Raw genomic sequence first — 13617 nt, forward strand, 5'->3', positions numbered from 1 at the left:
TTTAAGAAACATATCACACTAATGCAAAATGTTAGTAATAGGAGAACCCACAACTAACACACTCAAAGGTGAAAGAATTAAAGTACTCCTATAAGATCAGCAAACAGACAAGGATGCCTACTTTTCACTATTTCTATTCAACACAGTATTGGGAATTCAAGCCAGAACAATTAGGCAAGAAAAATTCATAAAAGAGATCCATATTTAAAGGAAGAAGTAAAAATGTCTTTTTGCAGACAACATGATCTTATACATAGAAAACCCCAAAGGTTCCATGACAAAACTGTTAGAACTAGTAATCAACAATTTGCTGCACATAAAACAATCACACAAAAATCATTTGGCTTTCCAGATACTAACAATGAACAATCTGAAGAGGAAATGAAAAAACATGTATAACAACATCAAAAATAATAAAATACTACTGAATAACTGTATCAAAAATGTAAAAGACTTGCACACTGAAAATTAGAAAAAAATTGTCAAAAGTTAAGACATAGACAAACTTCATGAAGTGGAAGACTTAATTGTTTTTTTTCTTTTTTTGACCTCCAAACTTTTATTGGCCCCCCGCATCCCCAAGGGCACCCCGTCTCTGCCGCCTCAATGCCTCAGGTCTTTGGTGTCATTGGTCTCAGACACCAGCTTGCCGTCCATGATCCTGCGGGTGGTGGTCTTCTGGATGGTATGCATCGAGTTGCTGGCGTCCAGGGCATCGCTGAGGCTGAACTCCTCCCTGTCTTCCAGCAGGTGGCGGTAGGTGGCGATTTCAGCCTCCAGCTTGACCTTGATGTTCAGCAGGGCCTCTTACTCCTGGGCCTGGCACTGCCCCTCTGCCCGGGTCTGTGCCAGCTCGGACTCCAGGTGCAGCAGCACACCACTGAGCTGCTCCATCTGCATGGCATAGCGCGTCTCCACGTCCCGCAGGCTGTTCTCCAAGCTGATCTTCAGGTTCTTCATGGACTCCAGGTCGATCTCCAAGGACTGGAAGGTGCGCCGCAGCTCCGTGAGCGTTGACTCGGCTGCGCTGACCTCAACTGACTGCGAGGTGACGATGGTGGTGCTCTCCTCGATCTGCTGGGACCAGTACTTGTCCAGCTCCTCGCGATTCTTCTGAGCCAGCTCGTCGTACTGGGCCCGGATGTCTGCCATGATCTTGCTCAGGTCCTGAGATTTGGGGGCCGTCGACCTCCACGGTCAGCCCAGAGCTGGCGATCTGGGCCTGCAGGCCTTTTACTTCCTCCTCGTGGTTCTTCTTCATGAACAGCAGCTCCTCTTTGAGAGCCTCGATTTCCGTCTCCAGCTGCAGCCGGCTGACGTTGGTGTCGTCGATGACCTTGCGCAGCCCATGGATGTCGCTTTCCACCGACTGGCGCATGGCCAGCTCTGTCTCATACTTGACCCTGAAGTCGTCAGCAGCAAGACAGGCATTGTCAATCTGCAAAACGATGCGGGCGTTGTCCACGGAGTTGGCAAAAATCTGAGCCCTCAGCTCCTCGATGGCCTTGAAGTAGTGTCCCCAGTCTCGGACTTTGGGGCCCTGTTTCTCCAGGTGCTCCCGGATCTTGCTCTCCAGCCGCCGGTTGTCGGTTTCCAGGCTCCTTACCTTGTCCAGGTAGGAGGCCAGGCGGTCGTTCAGGTCTTGCATGGCCCCCTTCTCGCTCTGGATGCCCCCCATGGCTGCTAGGCCCCCCATCACCCCTGTGGCCAGGCCCCCGGCCCCCCAGCCGCCTCGGAAGCTGCTGGAGTGCAACACGGAGATTTTGGACCCTGAGCCCCCGGCGCCCGCATAGACGAGGACCGCACTGCTAGCCGGCCGGCCGCGCAGGCTGGACAAGTGAGCTGAGCCCAGGGACCGGTAGTTGGTGGAGAAGGTGGTGGAGCGGGTGGTGAAACTCATGATGTCCCAGGTGGAAGGCGAGAGGCCAGAACTCAGGAGACTTAATTGTTTTTAAAGATTTATTTATTTATTTGAAAGTCAGAGTTACACAGAGCAAGAAGGAGAGGCAGAGAAAGAGAGAGAGAGAGAGAGAGAGAGAGAGAGAGAGAGAGAGAGAGAGAGAGAAAGTTTTCATCTACTGGTTCACTCCCTAGATGGCCACAATGGCTGGAGTTGCACCCCTACGAAGCAAGGAGCCAGGATCTTCTTCCAGGTCTCCCACATAGGTGCAGGGGTTCAAGGCCTTGGGCCTTCTTCTACTGCTTTCCCGAGCCATAGCAGAGAGCTGGATTGGAAGTAGAGGAGCTGAAATTCGAACCATTGCCCATATTGGATGCTGGCACTGCAGCCGGCAGCTTTACCTGCTACACCACAGCACCGGCCCCGGAGAAGACTTAATATTGTTAACATATTAATATTACCAAAGCTTTTTATAGATTCAATGAAATCCCTATCAAAATCTCAAAGATGATTTTTTGCAGCAATAGAAAAACATATCCTAAAATTTATATGAAATTCTCATGGAACAGCCAGAACAATCTTGAAAAAGAAGTACAAAGTTAGAAGACTCAAAGTCCCTTATTTCAAAACTCATTACAAAGCCACAGAATAAAAACAATGTGGTACTGTTATAATGACATTTATAGAACAAAGGAATACATAAGAGAGTCCAGAAATAAATAAATATGGGCAAATTATTTTCACCAAGGATGCCAAGACAATTTCAATGGTGAATGGATACCATCCAACAAATGGTGCTGGGAAAACTGGATGTCCACATGCAAAATAATGTAGTTGGATCTTTATCATATACCATGCATAAAAACACATTCTTAGAATAAAACATAGGGAAGGCTCATAACACTGGATGTGGTAGTGATTTCTAGGATATAACAACAAAAGCACAGGCAACTAAAGAAAACAGATGAGTTGAATATTAACAAACCAAAAAACTTGTGCATTTAAGAACACTATCATAAACATGAAAGGACAACCCACAGAATGGCGGAAATAACTGCAAATCATATACAGGTCTTAGTCCATTTGAGCTACTGTAAAAAATACCATAAACTGAGTGGCTTAAACACAACAGAAATTTATTTCTCACATCTCTAGAGACTGGGGAATCCAAAATCAAGGTTCTAACAAATTTACTATCTGTTAAGGGCTTGCTTCCTCATAGACAGTGTCTTCTTCAAATGGTGGAGAGAGCAAACAAGCTGAGTTGGACATCTTTCATAAAGGCACTAATCCTATTCATGAGAGCTCCACTACCATGGCCTCGTCACTCCTCAAAGGCCTCACCTCTTAATACTGTCACCTTGAGAGTTAAGATTTCATTATACAAATTTTGGAAGAACACAAACATTCAGACCATAGCATACAATAAGGGATTAATGTCAGATGAAGTCTTTGAAACTCCTACAACTCAACAACAGCAACAATAAAAACAAATAGCCTAGTTTAAAAATGGGTAAAGGACTTGAATAGAAATTTATCCTAAGCTATATAAATGGCCAATAAGCACATGAAAAGATGCCTAATATTACTAGTAACTAGAGAAATCAAATCAAAACCACAATGAGATACCAATTTTACAACCTTGAAGACAATGATTATAAAGGAAAAAAAATAACTAGTGTTGGTAAAGATGTAAAAAAATAGAACCTTTGTGCATCACTGGTCTGAATCTAAAATGGTATGGATGGGGCCAGCGCTGTGGCCTAGCGGGTAAAGCTGGCGCCTGCAGTGCCAACATCACATATGGGTGCCGATTCAAGTCCCGGCTGCTCCTCTTCCAATCCAGCTCTCTGCTATGGCCTGGGAAAGCAGTAGAAGACGGTCCAAGTCCTTGGGCCCTTGCACCTGCGAGGGAGACCTGGAGGAAGCTCTTGGCTCCTGGCTTTGGATAAGCACAGCTCTGGCAGTTGTGGCCATCTGGGGAGTGAACCAGAGGATTGAAGACTCTCTCTCTCTCTCTCTCTCTCTCTCTCTCTCTGCCTCTCCTTTTCTCTCTAACTCTGATTTTCAAGTAAATAAATAAATCTTTAAAAAAATAAATAAAATAAAATAAAATGGTATGGATACTGAGTAAAACAGTGGCAGTTGCTAAATACACACACACACACACACATACACAAATTACCAGTAACCAGTAATTAGTAATTCCACTGTTAAGTATATATGCTAAAAATTGAAATTGAAATGAGGAACTCAAAATAGGCATTCGTACTATCACATACATAGCACCATACTCACAATAGTCAAAAGACAGAAGCAACCCAAACATCCATCAATGGATAAATGAATAAACAAAGTTTGGTATATACATACAATGGAATATTTTCAGCCTTAAAAGAAAGGAAATTCTGCTGGCGCAGTGGCTCAATAGGCTAATCCTCTGTCTGCGGCGCCGGCACACCAGGTTCTAGTCCTGGTTGGGGTGCCGGATTCTGTCCTGGTTGCCCCTCTTCCAGTCCAGCTCTCTGCTGTGGCCTGGGAGTGCAGTGGAGGATGGCCCAAGTCCTTGGGTCCTGCACCCACATGGGAGACCAGGAGAAGCACCTGGCTCCTGGTTTCGGATCAGCGCGATGCGCCAGCCACAGCGCGCTGGCCGCGGCAGCCATTGGAGGGTGAACCAACGGCAAAAAGGAAGACCTTTCTCTCTGTCTCTCTCTCTCACTGTCCACTCTGCCTGTCAAACAAAAAAAAAAGGAAATTCTGATACTTCTTACAACATGGACATTACATTGGCCAAAATAAGCCCATTAAAAAACAACAATATTGCATGATTTTACTTTCATGAGTTATCTGGTGTACGAACTGAATTATGTCCCCCTCAAAATCCTATGTTTAAGCTCCCACTCCCAGTGTGACTGTAGGTGGAGAGGTAATTAAGCTTAAACAAGGCCATAAGGGTGGATCTGAGAGTTTTAGTTCCCATGAATAAGTGGTATCTGAGATCATATGCTCTGTTTCCATGTGCATACACCCAAGAAAAGCCATGTGAGTACACAGTGTGAAAATGGCCATTTATATGTAAAGAAGACAGCTCTTACCAGAACTCAATCATACAGGCACCCTGATCTCCAACTTCCAGCCTCCAGGACAATGAAAAAATACATTTCTGTCATTTACATCACCCGATCTACAGTATTTTGCAATGACAGCAAGAGCTGACTAATCTGCCTAGGATAGTAAAATTCATGGAGACTGAAAGTAGAATATTGTTTAACAGAGGCTGGTGGGAAGAGAACAGGAGTTATTGTTTAATGGGTACAGAATATCAGTATGGGTTGATGAACAAGTTCTGGAAATGGATAGTGATGATGGTTGCACAACAATGTGAACATGCTTAATGCCACTGAGTTGCACACTTAAAAATAGTTAAATGGTGGATTTTACATCATTTATATTTTATTCCAAGAAAAAAATTAGAGAAAACTTCAGGGAATGGTATGTGAGCACTCTATTATCTGATCAAATTTGCTACAAATTTAGAGCTGTTCTAAAAAACAAAACCCTGTTTTTTTTTTTTAAATTCAGTGTCTACAAAAATAGCTGCAACATATGTACAAGAACTACAGGGATGGCTCCAGGTAACTCCACAGTACATCCTGACATCCTATATTCTCAGATATAGTAAGAAAAGACTGGCCACTTGTCCACCATCAGTCCTTGTATAACATGACTACTTGTCTATTCAAAGTGAACTGCATACATAATTCTGCTGTTTGTTGCCATGTTATAGGTTTCCTGATTTTTAAAATATTTACTTATTTATTTGAAAGGCAGAGTTATAAAGACAGAGGGAGAGATAGAGAAACAGAGAGATTTTCCATCCACTGATTCACTTCCCAAATGGCCGCAATGGCCAGGGCTGGGTCAGGTCAAAGACAGGAGCCAAGAACCCCATATGAGGGGTCGGCGCTGTGCTGTAGTGGCTAAAGCCACCACCTGCAGTGCCAGCATCCCATATGGGTGCCGATTCAAGTCCCGGCTGTTCCACTTCCAATCCAGCTCTCTGCTATGGTCTGGGAAAACAGAAGATGGCCCAAGCCCTTGGGCCCCTGCACCCGCATGGGAGATCAGGAAAAAGCTCCTGGTTCCTGGCTTCAGATTGGCCCAGCTCTGGTTGTTGCAGCCAATGGGGGAGTGAACCAGTGGATGGAAGACCTCTCTCTCTCTGCATCTTCTTCTCTCTGTGTGTAACTCTGACTTTCAAGTAAAATAAATAAATATTTAAAAATAAAATAAAAAAGTAAAGAACCCCATATGAGTATCCCATGTGGGTGGCAAGGGTCAAGCACTTGGGCCATCTTCACTGCTTTCCCAGGCCCATTAGCAGGAGCTGGATCAGAAGTGGAACAGCTGAGACTCGAACCAGTGCTCATATAGTATGCCAGCATCACAGGAGGCAGCTTAACTTGATGCACCACGATATTAGCCCCAAAGGTTTCCTGGTAAAGCATTTAGGCTCACAGGTGAGAAAATGAGAAAATCAGCCATCAGAGATGCTACATGAATAGACAGACTAGGAAAAAACATCTTCAGCTTTATAATCCTTAAGTCCTTCTACACTGCATGCTGACTGTACATTACATGGTAATTGTCTGGACTGAGAAAGAGAGTTGTAGCAATGACAACAAATGTTGTAGTAATCAAAGGGCAGAAACTCAGACTGATGTTTCATACTTGGTTGCCATTGCCTGGTACAGTGATTGACACAGAGCAGGTAGTCACTTAATGAAGCCTGATAGAAAAGGATGGATAGAAGGATGGCTGGATGGATAGACGGATGGATGGATGGATGCTTTACACATCCCCTTGAACAGTATGATTCAACATCTTCAGTCTACTGATAATGTCACCCAAACTTGCTTGATATATTCCTATATCCTTATCTATCATCACACTGTACTGGCCATATGGAATGGCCCAAATGTCATCACATGCTTCACAGCTTCACATGTCTCTAAATGCTCTCTCAAAGTCATACGGCAGCCCTCATGTCACATAAGCCTGTTTCAGAACCTTAGTTGTATGATTTCCCTCAATACATTCTGCTCAGCCCAGAGAATATAACACACTTGTGGGGTACACTGCTGGCTAAGGAAGTGTTAGTGGTACTGGGTGCTGACTGTCTTACTCATTTTGTGCTGCTATAACAGAGAAACACACATTGTATAATTTATAATTGAAAGAAATTCATTTACCATAGTTCTGGAGGCTGGGAAGTCTAAGAAGCATCAGGTGAGGGCCTTCTTGCTATGTCATCCATGGCAGAAGGCAGAAGGACAGAAGAGAAAGAAGAAGAGGGGGCTAAACTCATCCTTTTATAAGGAACCCACTTCTATACTAATGAACTTTCTCCTGCAATAATGGCATTAATCCACTCATGAGAGCAGAGTCCTTATGACCTAATCACTGACTAAAGGTCCCATCTCTCAACTCCGTTGGACTGGGGATTATGTTTCAATACATGAACTTTGGAGGATACAATCAAACTGTAGCACAGACCAAGGAAATAATAATCACACAGCACAGAATCTTTATCATCAATGAAAACAGAACTGTCCTCAGAACTTAAATAATTTATTTCATTCCAAGTCCTTGCTCTGTGATGTACAGTACTCAAAAGAAGTTCATCTGGTGGTGTTGTGGAAACAGCTTCAGATAAATTAGGTCCAAAAGCTTCAGAAAAGACTTTTTATTTTTGTATAAAAATTCACTATTACATGATGAGAGAGAATTTCTACTTTAGTTTCATTGGATGCCATTCATCGTCAGTTCTAAGTAGAATATAAAGTAGAGGGTACATCTCCTCTTGAACAAGCTATCATTACTACAGTTTTTCCACATTATCCATGAGAGATACTTTCTAAGACCCCCAGTGGATGCCTGAAATCACATATAATACTAAATCCTATATATACTATGTTTTCCCCTATACATACACTGCTATGATAAAGTCTAATATATAAACTAAGCACAATAAGAGATTCAGAACAGTAGCAAGAATAATAATACAGGATAATTATAATATGTTATAATAAGTTATGTGAATGCAGTTTCTCTCTCTCTAAATATAATTGTACTTATACTATGGCAATTACCAATTAATATTACCAACTTGAACTACTTTCAGTTGGCACTTTTCTGTATTTCTTGAACCTTTGCATATGCTATTTCCTCTACTACAACCAAAAATGATGGAATAACTGACAAGATATATATACTCTCCTAGAAGATACTCCTTGTTGTGCAAAGACTAAAGATCAGAGAGCCAGACCAGAGAAGGTGGTAAAAATGATAAAGGTAAAAGCTACCAGGGTTGGACTTCCAACCCCAGGAAGATAGAGTATATATATTTTATTCATATTCCTAACATTAAAGTCTTGCTGACTCCCACATTCTTATCACTGAGAGACTGCAGGGATAAATGTCCAACCTCTGAGTCAATGCCTGGGGAAAAAGGGTAGGATCTATACAATGACTGCAGAAAGCACTAAAGCTCAAGATAATAAGCTCTGGTGTCATAAGAATAGACTTGAATGAGAGAATAAGGGTTGCTGTGCTAGGTACTGTAGGAAAAAGGCAGAGAAGAAAGTAGAGCTCTTCTTGAGGAGCTTTCATTCTTCTTGGAGATACACATATACTACAAAAGTTCAGGAGGGGTGGGCATTGTGGTACAGTAAGTTAAGCTGCCACTTGGGGTGCCCATATTGGATTGACTCATTTGAGTCCCAGCTACTCCACTTCTAAACCAGCTTCCTGCTAATGCACATCCTGGAAGGTGGCAGATGACAGCTCAAGTCCTTGAGCCCCTCCCACCCACGTGGGAGACCTGGATGGAGTTTCTGGCTCTTGGCTTCAGTATGGCCCATCCCTGGCTGTTGTGGGAATTTGAGGAGTAAACCAGTGGATAGAAGATCTCTCTATCTCTTTCTCTCCCTCTCTTTCTTTCTCCCTCTCCCTCCCCCTATCCCTCCCTCTCCCTTTCCCTCCCTCCCTTCTTCCATTCTTCCCTCCTCCTTCCTTCCCTCCCTCTGTCTCCTTTCAAATTAATGTCTTTTTAAAAAGTTCATGGAAAATGAAATTAAAAGATATCGTTTATTTTGGTGCTCCCAAAATTGAAATCCATGGAGTTTTTTTCATGATATACATTCCCAGGAACTTTTTGAAGTACACTTACTTAAGACAGATACTTCTTTAAAATATAAAAATGAATACAATATCTTTTCATGTCTCCTGACTCTTGCATTTTCCTAAACATGGGGAAAGGTCTGTAGTCTCAACACACATGTGGAGGGTGCAGTCCACTATCCTACTCTCTTAGTCTGACGCTGAATGCCTGGCACCAGATAAAATGACATAGTTTTGCTCCTGAAAAGACTTTGCATACAAAAGAGCTGTATATGTCATTTACCTACTTCCTCCACTCCCTCTCACACCCATAACAACAAAGGGCACAGTTTCACAAAGGAAAATGTTCATATACATCTGCACATATAATGTCCAACACTCCTCATAATGCACCCCTCTCACAGGTCCTGTCACACAACCAGGACAGCTTACAAATCACAGCCTTAGCAGCCCTCTCAATGGTGTAGGTATGGACCACAACTGCACTGCCTGGGCTATATCACATCACACTCAACTCTACCACTGGAGCTCTCATGGCACAGAAACATGGAGACCCCAACATCCAACATGAAGACCCTTCAATCTCCTTCCACAGATAGACAGAACATTTCCAAACAACCTCACCTCATCCTTGAACAGGTTTCTCTGCAGCTCTGGTTTTGACATAAAACTGTAAGCAGATTCAGCTGTTTCCTGGATACCACAATATCCACAGTGAGGCTCTGAAATCGACTTTTTGCATCTGTGTCAATTCAAAAAAGGAAGGCATAGCTAGGCCTGCAGGTGATTGGTTCCTGCCCCTGGGCAGTATCTTGTTGCTGCCTCCAGGCCATCAACACATAACTCAAGGTGCAGTGCAGCAATTCTGACACTGCAGGTGGTGTTGTCTAACACAAAATTACAAGAGCCAGCATTTAACAAGAAATAATTTAGGTTTGTGTTTTAACTCTGAAAGAATGGGAAGATTCCCTTATTATAATTATTGGCATGGAGTGCTTTCCTTTCTCCCCTCCACATCCTGGGCTATTCCTTCTGTTAATACCCACAAGGCCTCATAGCCATTGAAGGCTCGCTCTCTCTCTCTCTCTCTCTCTCTCTCTCACACACACACAACTAGTCCACCTTTACCATGCTTCTTAGCAAATCAAGAAAGCCTCTTAGTTGGACTTCCCACTTCCATTTTTCTATGATTCTCAAAAATCCCTCCTCAAGATTGTAAAGAGATAGCTCATCAATCCCTCAACTCCTAAGCAGAAACTTATTTCAGAGAATTGACAGAGGGGAACATGAAGAAATGAAGTGGGTGGTCACTCTGTTATAAACATTTTAAGTTAAAATTTGACATTTAATTAAACTATAGTTATAACATGAAGTCATTCAAAATAACAGTTATCTTGTATATCCCTCACTCAGTTTCCCTCAATGGTAAAATCCAACAAAACTACAGTACAATACCACGACCAAGACACTGATGTATATATGATCAAACACAGAATATTTTTAATATCATAGGGATACTTTTTCTTGCCTTTAATTGACACAGCCACTTCTTACTTGCTCTTATGCCCTTCTTAACCCCTAGCAACCACTAATCTATCCTCCATTTCCATAACTGTACCACTTCATGAATGCTATATAACGGGAATAATACATTGTGTAATCTTTGAGATTGGCTCTTTTCACATAGCATAATCCTTTGGAGATTTGTACAGGCTTCTGTTGGTATCCAACAGTTTGTTTTCCATGATATTGATTACCACGATTTGTTTAACCATTTATCTTCTGAAGGACATTTAGGTTGTTTGGGACTACAACAAATAAAGCTCAACACAAATTCATAGACAGATTTTTAAAAAAGATTTATTTATTTGAAAGACACAGTGACAGAGGGAGAGGAGAGAGAAAGAGATCTTCCATCTGCTGCTTTACTTCTCAAATGTCTGCAATGGCTGGAACTAGGCCAGGCCGAAGCTGGAAGCCTGGAAATCCACCCAGGTCTCCCACGTGGGTGGCAGGGGCCCACATGGGTGGCAGGGAGATAGATCAGAAGCAGAGCAGCCAGGACTCGAACTGTGCTCTGAGACGGGATGCCAGAGTTGCAGGTGGAGGCTTAACCTGTTGTGCCACAACCCAGGCCCCAATAGACAGTTTTTTGTGTGAACATGTTTTCAGTTCTCTGTGATAAATTCCCAGGAGTAAGATTACTGGATCATATAGTAGTTTTATAAGAAATTGCCAAACTGTTTTCCAGAGTGGCTGTGCTCTAGAATAAACCAAATTATCTTTTACATTCCCAACAGCAATGTATGTGGCTACCATTTAGAGTTATCACAACTGTTTTTAGCTATTCTCACACATGTGTAGTGGTAACCCATTATGGTTTTAATTTGCATTTCCTAAATAGCTAATGATATCAAACATCTTTTTACACACTTATTTGGCATTTGTGTTCAAATATTCTCTTTGGTAAAGTATCCCTTCATGTCTTTTGCCCATTTTCTCTTCAGGCTGTTTGGTTTTGTTTTTTCAATGTTGGGTTTGGGAGTTTTAAAAATGTTTTAGATATTATTACTTTGTAAGATATTTGCTTTACAAATACTTTCTCTCCCTCTGTAGATTGTCTTTTTGCTCTCTTCACAGGATCTTTTGTAGAACAAAAGTTTTTGATTTTGATAAGGTCTAATTAATCAAATTTTCCTTTTATGGATTATGCTATTTTTAATTAAAGATTTATTTATTTATTTATTCATTAATTTGAAGGCAGAGTGTCTCAGGGAGAGAGAGAGAGAGAGCTGTTCCATCTGCTGGTTCATTCCGCAAATGGCCACAACAGCCAGGGCTGGGCCAGACCGCAGCCAGGTACCAGCAATTCCATTGGGGTGTCTCCCACATGGGTGACAGAGATGCAAGTACTTGGACCATCATCCACTACTTTCCCAGGTGTATTAGTAAGAAGATGGATCAGAAGCAGAGCAGATAGAACTTGAACCAGCATAACTAAATGAGATGCCAGTATCATAAGTGGTAGCTTAACCCACATGCCACAATGCTGGCCCTTGGATTGTGCTATTGATGTCACTGCTTTACCTTTCAGTTCCAGAATTTTATTATGACATGTTTTGGTCTGAGTTTTTGAGGGTAATGCTATTTGGGATTTATCCAGCTTCTTGAATCTGTAGGTTTATATCTCTTGCCAAATGGCTAAGTTTCTTGCCATTATTTCATTGAATATTTTTTCAGCCCCACTTTGTCTTCTACTAGGACTCTGATGACATGATATTAAATTTTTGCCATAGTCCCATAGGTCATCAGGGTTCTGTTAATTTTTTTCCAGTCCATCCTGTTTTTCAAGTTGGTTAATTTATGTTCTGTCTTCCAGTTGACTGAGGTAGGGCCACAGTTTTTTTCCAATGGAAATTTTCTGTTGTAGAGTGGCTATTGTTTAAAAGGGCTTTTTTTAAAAAAAATTATTTATTTTGAAGGTAGAGAGAGAGAGAGAGAGAGAGAGAGAATGAATGAATCTTCCATCTGCTGGTTCACATCCCAAATGGCTGTCAGGAGCCAGGAGCTTCTTCCAGGTCTCCCACGTGGGTGCAGGAGCTCAAGCACTTAGGCCATTTTCTGTTGCTTCCCCAGGCACATTAGCAGAGAGATGGATTGAAAGTGGAGCAGCCCAGACTTGAACTGGCATCCATAAAAGTTTTCTGCTTTGCTAGATTGTCTCTTCCCTGGTCCTTTGGCACAAGGAAGTAAAATTTTGGTGGGACTTTTTTCTCTTTTGGTCTGCATTTTGTCCTTTATAGTTCCTTGTTTTTTCAGTTCCAAGTCTGAGGTATATAAGGCAAAAAGAAACCCTGGGAACTGGCTACTATTTTTTCTTGGGGGTCCCAAGATCCCTAGCTCCTCTGACTTCTACTTTCTACCTTTCAGAGTCTTCTTACATTTATTTTCTATCTGGGATTGTTGCACTTAGCAGAAGGAATAAAGAACGGAATGTCTATTCCATCTTCTTGGATACAGAAGTCTTTTGTATACATTTTTAACCCAATGAATACTCCTCACATGTGTGAGTGCCTATCTTTTCCCAAATAAAGTCCTAAAAATCAGATGCTATCATCTCTAACTTGAAATCATCCCCACTTGCATATTTTTTATCCCTATTTGTGCTGAAACCTGGTCATCTTTCTCCATTTCTAGGTTGCAAATCATTTTACTAATCCCTATGTTCTCAGTGAAGTCTCTATTCTGATAACCAAACCTGTCACTCTCTTCCTTTAATTATGTTCACCAGCACATGTTTGTACCTGCTTTGCCCTGAAATTTGAAGCCCTAGAAGACAGGTATTTTCCCTCATTCTCCAATTCCTCCTCCTTTTCCTCTGGGCCTCCCTCTAAGTCTTATCTTCTCTTGACACTACTCACAACCAATCAGCAATAAGGTCCCAGAGATGCTACCTTAGTTAACACCCTCCAACAACAGTCTCACCCAGTCTCTTTGCCTTGTTCTATCCCACCGTCCATTCAATCTCAACA

At 42.1% G+C, this 13617-nt stretch overlaps 1 pseudogene; it reads right to left on the bottom strand.

Moving 5' to 3' along the window:
* Positions 1 to 555: 555 nt before the first annotated feature.
* LOC133753238 (keratin, type I cytoskeletal 18-like) lies at positions 556 to 1931 on the bottom strand (annotated as a pseudogene).
* Between the last annotated feature and the right edge of the window lie 11686 nt (positions 1932 to 13617).

The sequence above is a fragment of the Lepus europaeus genome, chromosome X (assembly GCF_033115175.1).
Source record: "Lepus europaeus isolate LE1 chromosome X, mLepTim1.pri, whole genome shotgun sequence".
Classification (NCBI taxonomy): domain Eukaryota; kingdom Metazoa; phylum Chordata; class Mammalia; order Lagomorpha; family Leporidae; genus Lepus; species Lepus europaeus.